Source organism: Bufo gargarizans, chromosome 6 (assembly GCF_014858855.1).
Source record: "Bufo gargarizans isolate SCDJY-AF-19 chromosome 6, ASM1485885v1, whole genome shotgun sequence".
Taxonomy (NCBI): domain Eukaryota; kingdom Metazoa; phylum Chordata; class Amphibia; order Anura; family Bufonidae; genus Bufo; species Bufo gargarizans.
The window spans coordinates 266,802,217-266,824,978 of record NC_058085.1 but is presented as its reverse complement, the minus strand read 5'-3'; the positions used below and the strand labels follow the sequence as shown (position 1 = coordinate 266,824,978).

Here is a 22,762-nt window from a genome sequence, read left to right as displayed (position 1 = left end):
GCCGACAGCCGAGGACCAGGAAGTGGTGAGTACAGAGCGTTCACCACTTCCTGGTCCTTCGGTACTAATGAGCGCTTCCATAATGGAAGCGCTCATTAGTATTCACTCGGGGGAATCAGCGGGGGGGCACCCGGGGGGGCAAGGGACAACATAGGGGGGGCAATTGCCCCCCCTCGCCCCCCTCTAGCGACGCCACTACCAGAGGGTGACCACTACGTGAGGCTACTCCTGCCTTTCTACCATCACTGCAGAGTTGCTTCCTGTCCTGCCTGCTGCTGGCCTGTCTTCAAACTAGTAAGCTAGTTAAGGTCCTTTTTTTTTTTTTTTTCCTTCTTTTGTCCAGGTGAGCCTGCCCCATACACAGCAGGTGCTGTGACGATCTCGCCATCGTATAAGTGTCTGTCCATATGTATGTGTCTGTCCCTTTCCCTGTGTGTGTTTCTGTCACGTGTGTGTGTGTGTGTGTCTGTCACCTGTGTGTGTGTGTCTGTGTGTCTCTCCCTGTGTGTGTCACCATCACCATGCCCACAGTGTTCCTATGTCTTGACACAGCTGCATCAGACGTTCTTTGTGGGGCAAGAAGAAGATGGAAGAGGAGGCAGCGCCGCCAGCATGGAGTCCCATGGGAGAGGCACAGGGAGGCACATTAAGGACGTAGGTAACACTACCACACGATCTACACTAGTGTTATCTGTGGTTTTACCTAGGAATGCAGGTAACACTACCACATTATCAGTTCTAGCGTTATCTGTGGTTTTTACATAGGACTGCATGTAACACTACCACATTATCAGCTCTAGTGTTATCTGTAGTTTTACATAGGACTGCAGGTAACACTACTAAATTTTCTGTACTCAGATAGCCAGTACTGTGTTATCTGTGTTGTTACATAGGGCTGCAGGTGATATCTACATTATCTATACTCAGAGAGTTATCACTATGTAAGGGGGCCCACTGAGACTTTATCGCCCAAGGGCCCAAAAGGACGGATCAGGCATTTTTCCCCATAGGAATATATTAGTGTCGGATCTGTCCTTCCGGCCTGCGCATGCGCAGACCGGTAAAAATGTGAAAATAAATACAAGACGGATCCGTTCTTGCAATACATTTGTGAGACGGATCCGCATCTGGATCCATCTCACAAATGCTTTCAGTCACATCAAAATCAGCGGATCTGGCGGGCAGTTCCGATGACGGCACTGCCTGCCGGATCACACTGCCGCAAGTGTGAAAGTAGCCTAGGTGGCTGTTTCTTCGTCGCCAAAATGCCATTAACCATTACCACACCACACTATTAAATAATGCAGCTGCGCCTGCCAGGCTTGAGCAGGTATATGTGTGAATAGGGAAGATGCTGAGATCCGGCTGTACCTCACAGTGATCTCAGCATCTTCCCTAATCCATATTCACACATATACCTCCTGCTCAAGCCTGGCAGGCACAGCTGCATTATTTAAAGGGGGGGGGGCATAATTTTTTTTTGCTATGGGGCCCAGTCGTTTCTAGCTATTCCCCTGGGAAGAGGGGGGGGGGGGGGGTGCAAAGAGCTGTGCTGTGGGAAGGTTCTGTTTTCTCATCTTTGTACAGGTGTATAGATTGTGGAGGAATGCATAAGCCAAGCCAATCATATGACTTGATGATATGTATACACTGCCTATAGAGAAGCACCACCTTGAAGTGTCACATATGACGTATGTAGTATTATTGTTAGGATAAACGCCATTACAAAATGGCGACAATAACCAGATGTTTACATTAGTTCACATTCCAAAGTAGTGCCCAGTGCGCAGAAGCCAGGGTGTTATCTCCTCTCTCTTATCTCTTCTTCCTTTTGAGCCAATGAAATAATGCCTGGGCCTCAGAAAGTACTGCCCTTTTCTGAAGATACATATACCACTTACTTTCTGTAATAAATTAGAGATTGCTTTGACCAACTTCTGTGTCAGTGTCCAGTCTCTCAACCACGCGTGGATATTAACCCCTTGGGGGTACATTAATTTGGAGCACCAGAGTGCATCTCAAATGCTCTAATTTAGGGTTACTTTAACAAATGGCACCCCAGATGGGACCCCAAGGCGATGGGAGCATCAACAGCCGACACACAAGAGGCCCCAGGACTTGACAAACGGCAGAGAGGAGATGGTCGGCTTTAATAGAACGGTAAGAATACTCTTACCCGCCTTACTGCCATTTAGTTCGTCACTTCGTGTTGGCTTAGTCTGCTGTGAGGTGGTACCCATGTAAGTATAGTAGTCGGCTAATATGCTGAAAGCCTGGGGTCCATAGAACCATAATCTGAATTGTTAGATCACTCTGGTGTGTATATGTGTTTATCTGTGTCAGTATGGTCCGAGGAGTGAATTGAGCATGGACAGTAAGACCACAGACAAAGGGAGGGGACAGTAACCTCCTGGTTTGGAAGGGGGCGCTGTAGCGCTGGAGTGTGGGACAAAGTAAACTCCGGCTGACCTGGCCAGGAAGACGCGTGGAGCCGTATGAACCTTAGATAAGGGAAGACTGCAGAGATATTCTCCACCTGACCTGACCTCAGGAAGACGCGTGGAGCCATATGATCCTTAGAAAGGGAAGACTGCGGAGATATTCTTCACCTGACCTAACCCCCAGGAAGATGCGTGCGGAGCCCGCCTGACCCCTGGAGAGGGGAAGACGTGCGGGGAGTCCCAGCTGACTAGTCAGACGTGATAGTCAGATTTGAGCCAACCAGAGGGGAGGGTGAATCCTTTGTCTGTGGAGGAAAGGGTTAAAGGTGCCTCTTTACTCATCTGTTTTGTGTGCATCAGTCTGAAATACTGCTGTTTAAATGGGTCAGTCCATCTGTGAATGTAATTCATATTTTATGTATAAGGGTGTGGTTATGAGCTGTTTGCGAAAATGAGTACATGAAAATGTGAATGCGTATGGAGTACGATATTTGTTTTTTAAATAATATGCGCATTGAGGATTTTATTTTATTTAGAAGATTTTTTATTTTATTTTTATTGTTGATTGAGCTGTAAATTTTTATTGTTGATTGAGCTGTAAATTTTTTTTAAATTGAAGTCAATGAAAAGTTTCTTATGGGACCTTTGTGTGTTCATGTCTGTATTGTCAGATCTGTTTGTTTGAATGTTTGAAGTTACGTGTTACATGTTAAGTGTTGTGCTTCACATCAGAGCTCTGTTCTTATGGACAGCTGGCACACTACTGACGGACAAAAGGAGGACCACAGCGTCCGACTGAAAGGGGTGTACTTAGATGACTCAGAGCGGAGGGAGATGGATAGGGGTGGACGTTACAGACGACAGCCCTTGTGACCATCCCCTAGTTATAAGACACTCCCATGGAAGATGGGAAGTCCTGTTTTTCCAGTCTATTAATTCCGCAATAGGAAAAGTTGGATACTTCTGTAAGCCAAAATGCAGAGTAACATCAAGCAGCATTGGGTGGTTCAGTGGTGCCAACCATAGATAGTGTTCCTTTGGCATTTCTTCAGCCCTGATGTCAAACGCCTCATTGAAATTAGGAAAAAGTAAGTCTGCCACCCTATAATGGTCCTGGGAGATGGGCCTGCAGAGTTCCAGATCCCAGAAGAGAGAGTGTTGTGCTGTGTTTGGTACTCCTTGTCCACACCACACGAGAGGATTGTATTCTATGTTGACCATGCCCGGATCACTGTCCGTCCCCACAGACACCCATGTTTTTTGTCATAAGGAGAACACAAAGACAGGTGTGGGGGGGGGGGAGTTAGATCAAGATTAGGAAACAGGAAATCCAGTATCAGCTCTACTTTTAAACATTTTTAGCAGATTCAGTCTGGCCCAATGATATTCCTCATTCTGGGTGATAAAAGAAGTAGTCCCGTTTTTGATTGATACTGGAGCAGCCAAGACAGTTGTGCACAGCAAACATGGCCACCCCTGATTTACTCTCCAAGGACACCAGTCTTTGGGTAGAAGTGGATGGGAAAGTAGTACGCTCCCTTTCCAACAGAAACCATCCATATTAGATTTGCCCCTAACCAAGATCCCGTGGCCAGAGGTGCCCCTTTCTGCATCAGAGCTGTAGTAGTTGTACTAGCTATGCTTGATGAAAGCTCTGAGATCGTTCTGAACCATAAAGTGATGGTGATATTACATCTATCCTCATGAACGTACAATCCAAATCATTGTTTTGTTGCCCGTTATTTGAGAATGCAGTGTTCCATTTTGTTGCCTGACAATGTTGCTCTCCAAAGGTGTAATACTTTGGACCCAGCCACCCTATTGCCTCTGGATCAAGGGGGGAGGGAAGAGTTAGGGCACCGCACTTTAAACTTTGCTTCCAGATGCAAAGGAAATGGCTCCTGACTGTTTGCAGATGATGTCACAAGAGGTAGTGGGATTTGGTAAATCAGCCATTAGGTAATCTAGATCATGTGCTCTTTGTGGATGGATCGAGGTATGGCCAGGATGGCAGGTACTACACAGGTTGGGCAGTGGTGATTAAATGTGAACTACCACACATGTCTGCTCAAGAAGTGGAGCTAAAAGACTCTGAAGATGGCTTGCAGATATGCAGATGGAAAACAGCCAACATTTACACTGATTCCAGGTGTGCTTTTGGGATAGCCCATGACTATGGGCCCATATGGAAAGCCATAGACTCCTTGATCGCTTCAGGTAAACCCATTGAAAATGGGGAAGCAGTGAGGTCTCTGATGGAAGCCCTCTTGTCACTAACATGAGAGGTGATGATGGCAACGAAAGGAAAGGCCACTGTAAACAGATGCAGAGGAGGCAAAGGGGAAAGCCACGGCAGATCAGGTGGCAAAAATGGCTGCCAAATTACCTAAGCAGACCCCTGTCTTAAGTGGCCACAGTTCAGGTCCCTGAAATAACTCCTCCTGTCTCCCGAAAGTTCTTAAGACCTTACAGAACCAGATGGTGAAGGAGGAAAGGGACTGGTGGATGGAAAAGGGGGGACTACAAATAAGAAGGGAAACTTTGCCTTCCCAGGTCCCTCTACTCCATGATGCCATAGGCAACCCATGGAGTGATGCACCAGACAAAAACTGCTATGTGTGATTTAGTACGTAGCATATGGTACACCCCAGGGTTCAGCACTGTAACAGTCAGACATACTCAATGATAAATGATTTGTGCCCAGAACAACATGGGCAAGGTGGTTAAGGTACCCAAGAAACACGTCTTGCTTTTTGTATCTGTTTCAACGTTTTCAGACTACCTTCTACTACCCAAGGTGGGCATGTATGAGTATGTATTGATATGTGATGACTTGTTTTCAGGATGGCCAAAACCGTGCCAAAAGAAGTAAAGAAGATTATGGCTGAAGTTGTGTGCAGGTACTTTAGATAATTGAAAGTGACACAGGTATTCACTTCACAGGTGAAGCGATGCAGGAGATGATGAAGGTTTTGGGTGTAGGACAGGCCTTACATGCTTCGTACCATCCACAAAGCAGCAGTAGAGTAGGAAAAAGGAACTGAACGGGACGCTAAGTTAAAGATTCAAAAAGCCTTAATAGAGTGCCTGCTGGTAGCCCTCTTTTAGTAAGATATACGCCCAACCGTGAGACAGGCTTTTGTCCCTATAAGGTCCTTTTTGGGTCAGCCCCTAGGATAGGATTTTATTTCCCACAGCAGCTTCAGATGCAACATGGTTGTCTGACAGATTATGTGATCAGTTTTGTACAAGCATTTGACTAAAGTACATTTTCAAGTTTTTGCTTCACTTCCAGGTTTTGATAAAGTACCAGGAACCCACCCACTTGTGTCTGGAGATTGGGTGGTAGTAAAAGACACGCTAGGAAAGTCCTAAAACCCTGGTTTGATGGTCCATTCCGAGTGTTGTTGACCACAAGCACAGTGAAGCTCAAAGGAAAGCATAATTGGATTGATTTCAAGGAAGTGTTGAGACTGGTTTTCCCTTGTGTGACTGTTGATCATGACTCAAAAGAATATGGAAAAATTGTATGAAAACTTCGATCCAGAAAATCAGGGGCACTGATGACCTCCAGTCCCCCCATATAATGTCAACGCCAGTTAGGGAAAGATCATCTGACTTCCCCATGCTCAAATCCAGTGTCACGGGAGGCTGTTCGCTAGGAATGGCTTGTCGTGGAAGCTGGTGAAGAGGAGGCGGACCATTGGGACAGATGTTTAGGTTTAGGGAGAGAATGAAATTCAAGAGGGGACTGTTAAAGATGTGTGAATTTTATTCTATATTTTGTATCTCTAGGACTGTAATGAGTTAACTTTTTCTTCTTCAAGTGCCTCCCACCCCCCTCTTTGTTTCAAGACCGGAGAAGAGAGGGGGGGTCAAAGAGCTGTTCTGTTGGAAGGGTCTGTTTTCTCATCTTTGTACAGGTGTATAGATTGTGGAGGAATGCATAAGCCAATCATATTACTTGATGATATGTATACACTGCCTATAGAGAAGCACCTACTTGAAGTGTCACATATGACGTATGTAGTATTATTGTTAGGATAAACGCTATTACAAAATGGCGACGATAACCGGATGTTTACATTAGTTCAGATTCCAAAGTAGTGCCCAGTGCGCAGAAGCCAGGGTGTAATCTCCTCTCTCTTATCTCTTCTTCCTTTTGAGCCAATGAAATAACGCCTGGGCCTCAGAAAGTACTGTCCTTTTCTGAAGATACATATACCACTTACTTTTTGTAATAAATTAGAGATTGCTTTGACCAACTTCTGTGTCAGTGTCCAGTCTCTCAACCACGCGTGGATATTAACCCCTTGGGGGTACATTGATTTGGAGCACCAGAGTGCATCTCAAATGCTCTAATTTAGGGCTACTTTAACAGTTTTACCCAGTTACTGTACGGTGGCTTTATCTGGTCACTGTATGGAAGTATCCAGTCACTGCATGGAGGTGTTATTCAATAACTGTATGGCCATAACTGTATCCCTTTCCCTGCCCACGTGGCCTTTTTTAGACCTGGCATGTGCGGGGAAAAGTTGCAGATTGCTGACCACCAGGACCAGGCTGTGTGCTCTGTCAGTACATGGCGGTCTCCCCTCTCTGCTTTGTACTATTGCTTAGGCTACATGCACACGAAAGTTGTTTGTTTCCGTGTCTGTTCCGTTTTTTTTTGCGGATAGGATGCGGACCCATTCATTTCAATGGATAGGCAAATAATGCAGACAGCACACCGAATGCTGTTCGCATCAGTATGTCCGTTTCGTAGCTCCGTAAAAAAAATAGAACATGTCCTATTCTTTTCCGTTTTAGGCATTGTTACAGTGGATCTACAAATAAAAAAAAACGGATGGCATATGGATGTAATCCGTTTTGTTTAGATTTTTTGCGGACCGCAAATCACATAGTCATGTGCATGTAGCCTTAGGCTACATGCACACAAACATTGTTTGTTTATGCGTCCGTTTCATTTTTTATTTATTTTTTGCGGATAGGATGAGTATCCATTCATTTCTATGGAGCTGTTGAAAATGCGGTGTAGTCAACCGTTTGATTTCCGCGTCCACTGTCCGTGGTTCCCTTCCACAAAAAAAGCAGATAACCAACGGAAGCAATCCGCATGTCATCTGCATCTGCATTTTTTTTGCAGATGGTTGCTATGAAACCCCTGTCCAAGGCCTTTGAACTTCTAGAGGAAGGAGAAACTGGTTTTGTCCAGACAGCTTGGACATACTATCCTGCTGAAGTGTTCGGCAAGTGCTGCTTCAAAAATGCCCCACTGGGATGTACAAACCGGATTCCCAAAAAGTTGGGACACTATACAAATCGTGAAAAAAATCTGAATGCAATGATGTGGAGGTGCCAACTTCTAATATTTTATTCAGAATAGAACATAAATCACGGAACAAAAGTTTAAACTGAGAAAATGTACCATTTTAAGGGAAAAATATGTTGAATCAGAATTTCATGGTGTCAACAAATCCCCAAAAAGTTGGGACAAGGCCATTTTCACCACTGTGTGGCATCTCCCCTTCTTCTTACAACACTCAACAGACGTCTGGGGACCGAGGAGACCAGTTTCTCAAGTTTAGAAATAGGAATGCTCTCCCACTCTTGTTTAATACAGGCCTCTAACTGTTCAATCGTCTTGGGCCTTCTTTGTTGCACCTTCCTCTTTATGATGCACCAAATGTTCTCTATAGGTGAAAGATCTGGACTGCAGACTGGCCATTTCAGTACCCGGATCCTTCTTCTACGCAGCCATGATGTTGTGATTGATGCAGAATGTGGTCTGGCATTATCTTGTTGAAAAATGCAGGGTCTTCCCTGAAAGAGATGACATATGTTGTTCTAGAACCTGAATATATTTTTCTGCATTGGTGGTGCCTTGTCCTCTTTGGTCCGGATGACATGGCGTCCCAGATTTCCAAAAAGAACTTCGAATCGTGACTCGTCTGACCACAGAACAGTCTTCCATTTTGCCACACTCCATTTTAAATGATCCCTGGCCCAGTGAAAATGCCTGAGCTTGTGGATCTTGCTTAGAAATGGCTTCTTCTTTGCACTGTAGAGTTTCAGCTGGCAACGGCGGATGGCACGGTGGATTGTGTTCACTGACAATGGTTTCTGGAAGTATTCCTGAGCCCATTCTGTGATTTCCTTTACAGTAGCATTCCTGTTTGTGGTGCAGTGTCGTTTAAGGGCCCGGAGATCACGGGCATCCAGTATGGTTTTACAGCCTTGAGCCTTACGCACAGAGATTGTTCCAGATTCTCTGAATCTTCGGATGATGTTATGCACAGTTGATGATGATAGATGCAAAGTCTTTGCAGATTTTAGCTGGGTAACACCTTTCTGATATTGCTCCACTATCTTTCTGCGCAACATTGTGGGAATTGGTGATCCTCTACCCATCTTGGCTTCTGAGAGACACTGCCACTCTGAGAAGCTCTTTTTATACCCAATCATGTTGCCAATTGACCTAATTAGTGTTAATTGGTCTTCCAGCTCTTCGTTATGCTCAAATTTACTTTTTCCAGCCTCTTATTGCTACTTGTCCCAACTTTTTGGGGATTTGTTGACACAGTGAAAATTTTAATCAACGTATTTTTCCTTTAAAATTATACATTTACTTGGATTAAACGTTTGATCTGTCATCTACGTTCTATTACAAATAAAATATTGACATTTGCCATCTCCACATCATTGCATTCAGTTTGTATTCACAATTTGTTTAGTGTCCCAACTTTTTGGGAATCCGGTTTGTAGAAAAACTCATAACCCTTGTCCAGGGACGCCCAGAGCTCGGGGACACCAGGACCAATGTCTATCATGATAAAATCGAAAAAAGATGGGTCCTGGGAGAAAGTTGCAAGAAGGATGAAGACTGCCTGGAGAATGGGACTGAGCAGACAGCAGAGATCGTGCTGATTTAGGTTCGTGGAAGCTATGTGGTTTTGTGTCTATGCCCTTGTGTCCCGCCCCTGTGTTCTCCATAATTATTTTGGAATTAGTCACATGAGGTAATGTTCTTGTCCTTTTTGTGGACATACTTCTGTTTTTCCCTGTGCCTGTTTGTCATTCATTATGTGTGGATAAGGCTACTTTCACACTAGCGTTCGGGTTTCCGTTCGTGAGCTCCGTTTGAAGGAGCTCACGAGCGGACCCGAACGCAGCCGTCCAGCCCTGATGCAGTCTGAATGGAGGCGGATCCGCTCAGACTGCATCAGTCTGGCGGCGTTCAGCCTCCGCTCCGCTCGCCTCCGCACGGACAGGCGGACAGCTGAACACTGCTTGCAGCGTTCGGGTGTCCGCCTGGCCGTTCGGAGGCGTGCGGATCCGTGCGGATCCGTCCAGACTTTCAATGTAAGTCAATGGGGACGGATCCGTTTGAAGATGCCACAATGTGGCTCAATCTTCAAGCGGATCCGTCCCCCATTGACTTTACATTGAAAGTCTGAACGGATCCGCGCAGGCTACTTTCGCACTTGCGCACTTGCGAATTTTTTTAAAGTTATTAATGCAGACGGATCCGTACTGAACGGAGCCTCCGTCTGCATTAATATGAGCGGATCCGTTCAGAACGGATCCGCCCGAACGCTAGTGTGAAAGTAGCCTAAGGTGAGTTTACGCGAGATTACGGCGCTCTGGCTTAGGCTACATGCACACAAACGTTGTTTGTTTCCGTGTCCATTCCATTTTTTTGGCGGATAGGATGCGGGCACATTCATTTCAATGGGTCCGCAAAATATGCGGACAGCACACCATGTGTTGTCCGCATCAGTATGTCCGTTCCGTAGCCCCACAAAAAAATAGAACATGTCCTATTCTTGTCCATTTTAGGCATTGTTACAATGGATCCGCAAAAAAAAACAGATGGCATACGGATGTCATCTGTTTTTTTTTTTTGTTTTTTTTTGCGGACTGAAAAACACATTTGTTCATGTGCATGTAGCCTAAGACTGGGTTCACTTCACATTTTTGCTATCTGTTTATTGTATACCAAAAACGTATACATTAACAGATGCCTCAGACTAATGCTATACAGTGGCGTCCGTTCATCCTACAGTCCCATAGTAAAAAAAAACATATATGTTAATGTTTTTGGGGGGACACTGGGGGGTCATTATTCTGAATTGGGGGGCGCGACTGGGGGGTCATTATTCTGAATAGAGGACCACTGTGGGGTCATTATACTGTTTGGGGGGCCCACTGAGATTTATCCCCTAAGGGCCCACATGAACCTGGAGCCGGCCCTGGTTCTTAGGGTTAGTGCTGGGGTAGAGAGAGGAGAAGTGTCTCATGGGTTTGGTTGGCTCCAGCAACTAGAAGTGCTAAATAAGAATGGAAACCAACCACAGTGATAGTGAAAATGTTAGGATCCCGGAATTTAATATGGAGGGATCCTCATGGGATTTTGATCATTCCAGGTCAGTATGTGAGGGTTTTGGCGGGAGATTTTCCTGCCAAAAGTGGTGGTCAGGGTGGCTAAATTCAGCCAGTGTTGCTGGGTGGAGGTCAAGGGTCTGGGATTGGTTAGTTAGGGCAGCTATGAGGGGTGGTTGCTGGGCAGATTAATTGTTGATGCCCAGCAACAGTTAGGGCATTGGGTGTTGAATTGTGGGGAGGGGGATTGTTTGTACATATATTGCAGTGGCTGACGATGACTTAGCTGTCAGCCAAGCCGCAAGTGTGGAGCTGCACTCTGTCCGTCTCTCCTTGGAGTCTCGCCTGCTTCTTGTGTTCCGGCTGGTCTTACCTGATGGAGGATTTCATTGCTGAAGAAAACCACAGAAACTAGATAATAATGCACTTATTAAAGCAGATGCAAGCACTATATATGGACTAAGTCCTCACCCTGATATGATAATGTCTGAGACACTTAGTCGATATATTTTGATCAAAACACATCTAAGCCCGCCACCAAGCGTCAAGGTGGTCTCAGGTCAGGCGGGTCCTACGCTAAACCTACCTAAGCCATTGGGCTTCTATGTTCAGGAGCGCAGACCCCGCACATATGGTGTGCTGCTCCTAGTAACCTCCATGTGCATCAAGCAGCCAATGGGAGGAGGAGCAAGCACAGCCATATGTACCACCTAATTAAGGCGCTCATTGGATAGAGGAGGGGGGCAAAAGTGCAGAGGAATGCTACTCCCAAGATACTAGGTGCGCATTCACACTTGAGGTCATGGAGGTTACTAGGAGCAGCACACCATATGTGCGGGGTCTGCGCTCCTGAACATAGAAGCCCAATGGCTTAGGTAGGTTTAGCGTAGGACCCGCCTGACCTAAGACCACCTTGACGCTTGGTGGCGGGCTTAGATGTGTTTTGATCAAAATATATCGACTAAGTGTCTCAGACATTATCATATCAGGGTGAGGACTTAGTCCATATATAGTGCTTGCATCTGCTTTAATAAGTGCATTATTATCTAGTTTCTGTGGTTTTCTTCAATAATATGGCCAGGGACATCCGCAAATTTGTATCATATCGTGCAGGATGTTTTTATCTTAGTTTTTTCTGTGATTTTTTTGTTTATGTAGTGTTTGCTTGAGGGAGTGGCACCTTCAAGTGTGAATGCGCACCTAGTATCTTGGGAGTAGCATTCCTCTGCACTTTTGCCCCCCTCCTCTATCCAATGAGCGCCTTAATTAGGTGGTACATATGGCTGTGCTTGCTCCTCCTCCCATTGGTTGCTTGATGCACATGGAGGTTACTAGGAGCAGCACACCATATGTGCGGGGTCTGCGCTCCTGAACATAGAAGCCCAACGGCTTAGGTAGGTTTAGCGTAGGACCCGCCTGACCTGAGACCACCTTGACGCTTGGTGGCGGGCTTAGATGTGTTTTGATCAAAATATATCGACTAAGTGTCTCAGACATTATCATATCAGGGTGAGGACTTAGTCCATATATAGTGCTTGCATCTGCTTTAATAAGTGCATTATTATCTAGTTTCTGGGATTTCATTGCTGCCCTGCGGAGCTGTGCGGAGGAAGGAGCGTCTGCGTGGTTTGAGGCTTGCTTGTCGTATCTGTCGCCTTCCATTCCGGTGTTGCCAGGAGCTGTCGGCGCCTATTTCGGTGATGGGACGGAGCCTGTGAACCCTGCTGCTGCCTTGCCTGCGCTGCACACCCGGTTTTCACCTTCTCCCTCTAGGTCCTCTGCAGAGCAGCGGCATCCAGATAAGCGGCAGGCACCGGAGTCCAGACCCGGAAGTAGCGGCGCCGGTGTGACATCACTTCCTGTAGTATGGCAGCTTTCTGTGTCCCCCGGGAATTTGGATGCTGCTGATGGTTGCGGAGGTCCTTTGATTCCTGTGTGCCCTCTGGTGGACGGTCAAGGGAATTCTTATTTTCGCCACAGAAATGGGAAGAGGTCCAGGACTCGCGGACAGCAAGAACAGCGTCGAGCTGCGGGCGGACGCGTGCCAGGAGGATACCTCTTTGCCACCGGAAGTGTCATCGCTTTCCCCTCCTCGCAGGACTGAGGCATCGTCTGATGGTGAATGCCTGTCACAACTGAGGTTCCTCAGCCGTGCGATGTTACACGTATGTGGAAGCTGCTTGGCCAGGACAACAGAATTAGGGAGCAGGTCACCTCCTACAGCGTCCCTAACTCTGACTCCTAACTGTATGAGCCGACCCAGATGGTAGGAGGGGAACAGGAGGAACAGGAGTCTAAACTGGCCAAACTGCAAGGAAGGGGAAACATAAACAGCCTATGGATATGGCAGGTGAGTGGAACCACCTCCACACCTACCTGCCACAGACACACTGACTGGATTTCGTGCTCACATGCTGAATGTCCATACCAAACATAAAAGGACACAGCACACACACAAACACACAGGAAATCAGATCCATAGCTGCAGTAGGATAAGACATCACAAGAACATAAAATAAACATCACACATAACTTTTATGACCACAAGGGTGGCCCTCACTGGCAGATGGTAAAAGAGACCAGGAGGATGACTCCAGCTTACGACAAGGGTGGAGTACCCCTCAGCCTCAGGTCTCAGCAGAAGCTAAATAGCCAGTAGCCACACCCACACAGACACACACTGGAAAGGGAATTAACCCTTCCAACTCCAGACTGGGTAGTGAAGCCACTTAAAGGGGAAGTGCACACACACACACAAACCCTGTGCACACAAAACAGGGAAAGTGCACACATACCTAGACAGGTTGCCAGTCGCAACCGCATGCACTTGACAGCAAGCTGCCTAGCAAAAGCACAGGCTGCTATACTGCCAATACTATCATGTTGCCAGCGGCAACCACACGTGAGGCAAGATACTAACAGCCCTCACCTGAGGTTGACAAACCTAACCACTGGCAACTGCATGCGGCTCAAAGAGGCACGACCATGACCATGGTCGTGACAGTGCCATGGTCGTGACAGTGGCTTGGCACCGGTCCTTGCATCTTTGTCCTCTGTCCTCTCCTCTCTACAAACTATGATTCCTCCTGTCCCTCCATCTGCTATGCCATCTGCCTTGGCGGATGATGTCACGTCTGCGTGGCGGTCGGTTGTGCAGAGGGATGAGCAGAATTCAGACAGTAAAGGTTCCCTCCCTCTTCCGTTATTTTGTAAGCGGAAGGGGGTGGCGGAGACTTGTTATAAGGAGGCTGTCCCTTGCGAGATGTCCCCCATAGGTTTTCATTTGTCTGAATCTGTTAAAGAAAAGATTTGGCGTAATTAATTTGTTGATATTTTATCTCTTCTGCCTGCGTCTAAGGACTTTGTAAATAAATTAGATAAGCATGAAGAGAAAAATTAGGAGGATCAGCGACGTCCGATTCCTCGTTCGTTCAATAATTGGTTGCAGGCGTATTGTATTTTTTGTAGCATTATAGGAGAGAAATTTCCTCAGAAGTGTTCTGGGTTATTTCAGCACTTAGACAATGTTTTGGAAGCCTATAAGATTTTTGGAGGGGTGGGATGGTTTTCTTATGACGAAGGCGTTAGGCAAAAATTGTCTGTATACCCTGGTATGCGTTGGGGGGCAAAGGATGTGGGTTTGTGGCTCAATTTGTTGGTGCCGCATCGCATGTCCTTTTCCGCTCCTAGGCAGCAGCCGTCCTCAGCAGTTTCTCAGCCGTCTGCTTTGAGGAAAGGCATTTGCTTTGCGTTCAATGAGTCGCAGTGTCGATGGCCTTCCTCATGCAAATATCGGCATGAGTGTACATTTTGCGGAGGCAGCCACCCCATGGTGCGTTGCTTTAAGAAAGCCAATCTACCCTCTCAGTCATCCGCAAAGGAATATGTTTCAAAGAGCCTGGACTCCAGTAAGGGTAGCGAGCATGGGTCCATGGCTAGAGCAATATCCAAATCGCAAGATGGCGGGATTACTTCTTGAAGGTTTTTCCGTGGGTTTTCATTTGCCTTCTTTTTCAGGTTCCAGTTGCGAATGGGTTAATAACCTTTCGTCAGTTAATCAATTCCTGTCTGTGGTGCAGTCAAAATTGATGAAGGAACTGGAGGCAGATAGGATTTCGGGTCCTTTCTCTTCCCCTCCGTTTGTCAATTTCCGTCTCTCACCATTGGGCTAACACAGTATCAGTTTCGTAGGGTGTTGTGTAAATGTCTTGGTGAATTGGGTTAGGAGGATTTTCGGTTTACTTCACATTCCTTTAAGATCGGGGCCGCATCTACAGCAGCTCAATTTGGTTTGGATGCATCATTGATTAAGAGGATTGGGAGCTGGTCCTCCAATTGCTTTACGATGTATGTTCATCCGTTTCCTGATGCCCTCTAATATTGTTTGTTTCCTCAGGTTTCCAAGGCATCACCGTATGGATCGTCGGCCATTCTTTCGTTCATTGGGCCCATCGAAGAGCATCAGGAAGATCGTACGGTGATAACCTGTCATGGTCTACAGATGATGTCAGAGTCCATTGGAATGGGGTCAGAGGGCTGCGTTGGGATGGTGTTACTGATGTTATTTTGGAGATGTGTTCGCTGTATCCGGACCCTGATATTATTATTCTTCATGCTGGCGGCAATGACGTCAGCATGAAGCGTGCTTTGGTTCGGAGGTGGCAATTGTTTCCAGTATCACGATTTGTCTTTTCAGAAATGGTTCTGTGTCTATTGTGGCTGAAATATCTGGATAAGATTAGGATTCGCATAAACAGAGTCATGGCGAAATTTATGCCCTTGGTTTGGGGGTTCTCATATCGACACGTGGACTTGGAGGGAGGTTTGCACGGCCTGTATTTCTCTGATCGTATTCACCTGTCGGCCATTGGACTTGATATTTTTAATTTGGGCTTTCAGGCTATGATCGAAGCAGCTATGGGTAGGGTGTTTAGTCGGCATGGTCCGGTGGGGTAAAGTCGCTCACTGAAATGGTGAGCGGACGAGTTATTCTGGTATTTAGGCCGAGCTTATGGCTGGTCTAATCTGTGGTATTAAGCTAGATAGTCCGAGCTTATGGCTGGGCCATTATGTGGTTATTAAGTTATATTGGTACATGGTTTTAATGTTTATTTGGTTTAAGCTGCTCTTTAATAAAGCTGGTCGTGGGGGGAATGATCACGGTGGTTGGTGTATGTTATGTGTGTATGCCAAAATTGGTTGCTGATCAACTTAAATGGATTTGGATATGGATGAATGTGGATATAGATGTTTGGAGGAGATACTTTATGGATATATAGGTGGTGGGAGGATAGGAGTTGGGTGATAGTTTGCTAGTGAGTATTGCGGTGCCGACACCCCAGGGGAGGAGATGAAGGGAGATTGATATAAATGTGTCCTGCTTTTGTAGAGTTTGGGGCGGAGGTAGGGATAAGGGGGTTACTTGTTAATGGGAGGTTCTATTGACTACCTTAAAGATGTCTATTCTGTATGTCTTTATGCTTAGATGTATGTCTTGACTATGTAGCCATATGCTTTGTACTATATTTATTGTATAGGTCTGACAATGGATATTCTTTTGGTCAATGAAGCATGAAGAGATATCTGATTAAAATAAATAAAGCTGGTCGTGGCCAAAATCTTCCACCATATAAAGTGTCCACGTGTCTTATTTATTTATGTTTTCGGTTTGGGCTATTGGTGAGGGGATTTGCTGTATGCAGGGTGGTGTATGATCTATAATCCCATGTTAGGATCCCGAAATTTAATATGGGGGAATCCTCATGGGATTTTGATCATTCCGGGTCAGTATGTGAGGGTTTTGGCGGGAGATTTTCCTGCCAAAAGTGGTGGTCAGGGTGGCTAAATTTAGCCAGTGTTGCTGGGTGGAGGTCAAGGGTCTGGGATTGGTTAGTTAGGGCAGCTATGAGGGGTGGTTGCTGGGCAGATTAATTGTTGATGCCCAGCAACAGTTAGGGCATTGGGTGTTGAATTGTGGGGAGGGGGATTGTTTGTACATATATATTGCGGTGGCTGACGGTGATTTAGCTGTCAGCCAAGCCGCAAGTGTGGAGCTGCACCCGCCCGCCCATTTTTACGGTATTGTCACGACTGCTTTATTAGAAGGAGGGGTAAAGTCGCTCACTGAAATGGTGAGCGGACAAGTTATTCTGGTATTGAGGCCGAGCTTATGGCTGGTCTAATCTGTGGTATTAAGCTAGATGGTCCGAGCTTATGGCTGGGCCATTATGTGGTTATAAAGCTATATTGGTCCATGGTTTTAATGTTTATTTGGTTTAAGATGCTCTTTAATAAAGCTGGTCGTGGCCAAAATTTTCCACTATATAAAGTGTCCACATGTCTTATTTATTTATGTTTTCGGTTTGGGCTATTGGTGAGGGGATTTGCTGTATGCAAGGTGGTGTATGATCTATAATCCCATGGGTCAGAGTCGTCCAAATTAAAAAATAAAGTATGGGGAAGATGTACATAAGGTAAGCACTTAAATTAGCATATGTGTACCAGTAATCCTGGAAAACCCCTTTAAGACCAATGTTTTTTTGCCAAATATTTAAATCTGTTCCAGGGGCCACAATCATCACATGTCTATGATAATACAGGGGTCCTTTTGTATGGCAGACTAGTGGTTTGGCCTCTGAGGGACTAGGCCCCAGGATATAACTTCATAAATGAAAAAGTCCCATAAAGTGAAGAAAGTTCATGTGGCTAATAGCCGACTATGACTTCACTGTAGGAGGAGTGTCCAGTATAACATAGTAACATAGTACATAAGGCCGAAAAAAGACATTTGTCCATCCAGTTCGGCCTGTTATCCCGCAAGTTGATCCAGAGGAAGACCCCTCTCTAGTAGCTATAGCCTGTAATATTATTAAGCTCCAGAAATACGTCCAGGCCCCTCTTGAATTCCTTTATTGTACTCACCATCACCACCTCCTCAGGCAGAGAGTTCCAGAGTCTCACTGCTCTTACCGTAAAGAATCCTTTTCTATGTTTGTGTACAAACCTTCTTTCCTCTAGACGCAGAGGATGTCCCCTCGTCACAGTCACAGTCCTGGGGATAAATAGCTGATGGGATAGATCTCTGTACTGACCCTTGATATATTTATACATATTAATTAGATCTCCCCTCAGTCGTCTTTTTTCTAAAGTGAATAACTTTAGTTGCCCTCCTCTGGACCTTCTCCAGCTCTGCTATGTCTGCCTTGTTTACAGGAGCCCAGAACTGTACACAGTACTCCATGTGTGGTCTGACTAGCGATTTGTAAAGTGGTAGGACTATGTTTTTATCACGGGAATCTATGCCCCTTCTGATGCAACCCATTATCTTGTTGGCCTTGGCAGCAGCTGCCTGACACTGGTTTTTGCAGCTTAGTTTGCTGTTTATTAAAATTCCTAGATCCTTTTCCATGTCAGTGTTACCGAGTGTTTTACCATTTAGTATGTACGGTTGACTTGCATTTTTCCTTCCCATGTGCATAACTTTACATTTATCAGTGTTAAACCTCATCTGCCACTTATCTGCCCAAGCCTCCAGTCTATCCAGATCCCTCTGTAGTAGTATACTGTCCTCATCAGTGTAAATTACTTTACACAGTTTAGTGTCATCTGCGAAAATTGATACTTTACTATGCAAGCCTTCTACAAGATCATTAATAAATATATTGAAGAGAATAGGGCCCAATACTGACCCCTGAGGTACCCCACTAGTGACAGTGACCCAATCTGAGTGTGTACCGTTAATAACCACCCTCTGTTTTCTATCACTGAGCCAGTTACTTACCCACATACAGACGTTTTCTCCCAGTCCGAGCATTCTCATTTTATATACTAACCTTTTATGTGGTACAGTGTCAAATGCTTTGGAGAAGTCCAGATATACGACATCCATTGATTCGCCGCTGTCAAGTCTAGAACTTACCTCCTCATAGAAACTGATTAAATTAGTCTGACATGACCGATCCCTCACGAAGCCATGCTGATATGGCGTTATTTGCTTATTTCTGTTGAGATGCTCTAATATAGCATCTCTCAGAAAACCTTCAAACAGTTTACCCACAACAGATGTTAAACTTACCGGCCTATAGTTTCCAGGGTCTGTTTTTGGCCCCTTTTTGAATATTGGCACCACATATGCCATGCGCCAATCCTGTGGGACATTCCCTGTCAGTATAGAGTCTGCAAATATCAGAAATAAGGGTCTGGCTATGACATTACTTAATTCCTTTAGGATACGAGGGTGTATGTCATCCGGTCCTGGCGATTTGTCTATTTTAATCTTTTTAAGTCGCTGATGTACTTCTTCCTGGGTCAGACAGGACACTTTTAATGGGGAATTTATTTTTGCATTCTGCATGTCATCTGACAATTTATTTTCCTCAGTGAATACATTGGAGAAAAAAATATTTAACAGCTTTGCTTTCTCCTCATCACTCTCTGCGACTTCCCCCTCATTACTCTTTAAAGGGCCGACACCTTCAGATTTATACTTTTTAACATTTATATAATTGAAGAATATTTTAGGGTTAGTTTTACTCTCTTTGGCAATTAATCTCTTGGTCTCTAGTTTGGCCGCTTTTATTTGTTTTTTACATGTTCTATTTTTTTCCTTATAGTTTTTCAGTGCTTCCGTGCTCCCCTCCTGTTTCAGTGAATGATATGCTTTCTTTTTGTCATGTATTGCTTTCGTTACAGTTCTATTTATCCACATTGGTTTCTTTTTATTCCTTAACCTTTTATTACCATACGGTATGTACCTCTCACAATGAGATTTTAGGATGTTTTTAAAGATATCCCATTTTGTGGCTGTATTTTTATTTTTGAGGACTTTGTCCCAGTTAGTTTGGCCTATGGCCTCTCTTAGTTGGAGTATAGACACAAATGCAATAGCAACATTTCGGGGAACACATTCTCGAGTATTTGTAATCCATTCTATAGCCCAGTGAAATAGATGTGTATGAAACACTCTACTTATCAACCGCTTGTTAAAAACAATGACTAATACATAGCACCCTATCAAAACTATGCACTGTAATACACTTGAAGACACTTGTTAGCAGACATCAGTCAATTAATTCAAATGACTTATGCTTTTTTGCATTTGCATTATGTATATTGGAGGCTTTTATTAACAAAGAATCCCATACATATATGTATAGTTACAGTTGTGGTTTAGTGCCTTGGGAATCCTATATACCTCTCTGGGGAGGCGCTTTGTAATCTGTTCCAAATCTGACCCTTCTATGTGCTCCAACACTGTTCATTTTAATTCAGATACGTTACATTTCATGTCAAAAAAATGTTTGTCTTGGGTTGTTTTTCCAAATATTCTCTTCACTTGTTTCTTGTCTCTGTTTCCACTCTGTTCATTCTTTTGGGTCTCTCTGCATAGGCGCAAATCGCAGAGCGTTGCTCCTTAGAGCGGTTGTTCAGGTGTATAAAACTGATGACCTCCGGTTAGCGTCGCTATCTCCTCACAGCTTACCAAGCACAGCACTGTCTATTGGATGGGACTGAGATGTGCCTAGGCCACTTGACCAATAAAAGCAACTTCACTGGCCTAGGAAGGAGCCACGGCGCTCATGCAGCACCAGTCTCTTCAAACAGCTGATTGGCAAGGATAACAAGAGTCAGACCCCACTGATCAGTAGTGACAGGGGCAGTCTTTGTTTACATGGTGCCCTGTTTGAGATGTCTTTTTCTGGGGGCTGCCCAAGCTGAGCACTGACTCAGCTATTTTATGAAGTCCCATAGCAGTAAATGGAGAGGATGTTGCGCATGCACAGTGTGCTATTTAAGCTACAGTAGGAGTGGTCCCGTACCAAGCTCATTACAAAAACATAGAACCAAAACTACGCATGGTACATATATACAGCACCAGAACCAAGTTCATTGCATAACAGAATCAGAACCAAGCATGGTACATACATACCGCACCACAATCAAGCTCATTATATATATAGCATCAGAACCAAGCTCATTGCATAAATACAGCAGCAGAACCAAGCTCATTACATACATACAGATCCAGAACCAAGCACATTACATAAATACAGCAGCAGAACCAAGCACATTACATAAATGCAGCAGCAGAACCAAGCACATTACTTATATACAGCTCCAGAATGTCACAAACAAGTGAGTGTGAACCCACTGTGCCATGTGTCCTACCTCCTCTAAGGACGTTGTCTAAGTGAACCCCTTGATCTTCACAGTACCACTGATAGTGGGGATAGGCTTTTCCGAGGGGAACACCAGGTCGCTACCTCTTGAGGAGGATTGGCACACAAGACAGCTGGTCCAAGCAGATCAGGAGCTACCTGAGCAATATACCAAAGGTACAGGCGTTGTCAGCAGGCTGAGTCGTAACCAGGAGCAACAGTACAGTACCGAAGGATGAGGCAGAGGCGTAGTCAAACAGGCAATAGGTCAGGGCCGGCGGCACAGGTACAGGTCAGGCAATCCAGATCGGTAACAGGAGAGTCAAGGCAAGCAGGCAGGGATCAAACAGGTAGCAGAGTCCCGGAATACAAGTACGAGTCAGGAACACAAGCAGATATCAGGACCCTTAGCAGGACGCAAGGATCTTGACACTAAGGCATCTGGGAAGGGGGCTGAACCACTTATATATGTGCAGGAGGGCTAGGATTGGTCAGCGAGGTCACATGATCCATCCTATAAAGCACAAAAAGTGACACGCGCCTGCCATTAAGGAAATGCTGCAGGAAACAAGCAGCAAGCATGCTGTGGCAAGGACTGAAAGGAAATACTGCCAGCAGATCACCGCTGAACACGGCGCCCAGGACTGTGACGGTAAGCAGTGGAACAGCGGCGCACAGCAGCCACTGTTACAGTACACCCCCTTACGCCCCCTCTTCTTGAATCCACGACAAGACAGAAACCTTTTTACCAAGTTTGGAGCATGAATGTTCTCCTCTGGTTCCCAATACCACTCCTCAGGACCAAAGCACTTCCAGTCCACAAGATAGTAGGTCTTCTTGCCACGCTTCTTGATGTCCAGGATGTCTTTGACCTCAAATATCTCGTCAGTTGGAGTAGAAGGCGCCGCCGATTAATAACTACAGGTTTTAGTAAGGACACGTGGAAGGCATTAGGAATACTCACAGAGGCAGATGTAACTTATATGTCACTTCGTTGATCCTCCTCAATATTTCAAAGGGTCCCAGGAGCCTAGGCGCAAACTTGAAACTGGGAACCCTTAGGGCTTGCTCACACAAATGTATTTTGCGTTCCGTATACGGGCCGCATACCGTCTGACAGTATAAAATTAGTAATTGTGGTATAAAATCATATATAAAAATCCATTATAGGATACATGGATTGTATTTATATATACTCAAATGAATAACCAGCGGTCTCAATTAAATGGCACACTCCCAAAGCATATAATATATCACACCAAGAAAGGAGTGCATAACACACCAAGTATGAGTAATAAAATATCAAGTTTATTAATATCCTTTAAAAATGAACATTGTTTCACAGTACATATATGTGAATCAGCGGGGACTAACCACAGATGCTCATCACCCTGCTGATATCCCCAAGACAATAGTAATAAGCAGTGGTGTAAAAAATGACCAAATAGATGTTGTAAGTGGGTCCCAGGATGGGTACAACAGGTCATAGGTTTTATAACAGGTCATAGATTTTAAGTATGAGTGCCAAAATACATATGCCCAAAGGACAAAAAATGGTCAAAGCAACACAACCATAGCCAAGATTAGCCAAGTCTATTAACCATGCGGTGCAAGTAACATGTAAGGCAACATACCGAAAAAAGCTGGGGCTAACAGCTGGGTGATGGCGCTCCTCGACGTGCGTTTCGCGTGTGTTCGCTTCCTCAGGAGGAGTCAACTTGGTGTATATCAACAAATCTCAGTGTATCACCTTTATGAGCATAAAATAGGCACTGGCAAAGG

The 22,762-nt window shown here is 45.1% G+C and overlaps 1 long non-coding RNA gene across 1 annotated transcript; it reads left to right on the top strand.

Annotated features, from left to right (window-relative positions):
* The first annotated feature begins 236 nt into the window (after positions 1–236).
* Positions 237–5,919, top strand: LOC122942412. Its single transcript, XR_006390548.1, has 3 exons — positions 237–302; positions 553–654; positions 5,737–5,919. It is a non-coding gene; the product is annotated as an uncharacterized LOC122942412 (long non-coding RNA).
* Positions 5,920–22,762: the final 16,843 nt, after the last annotated feature.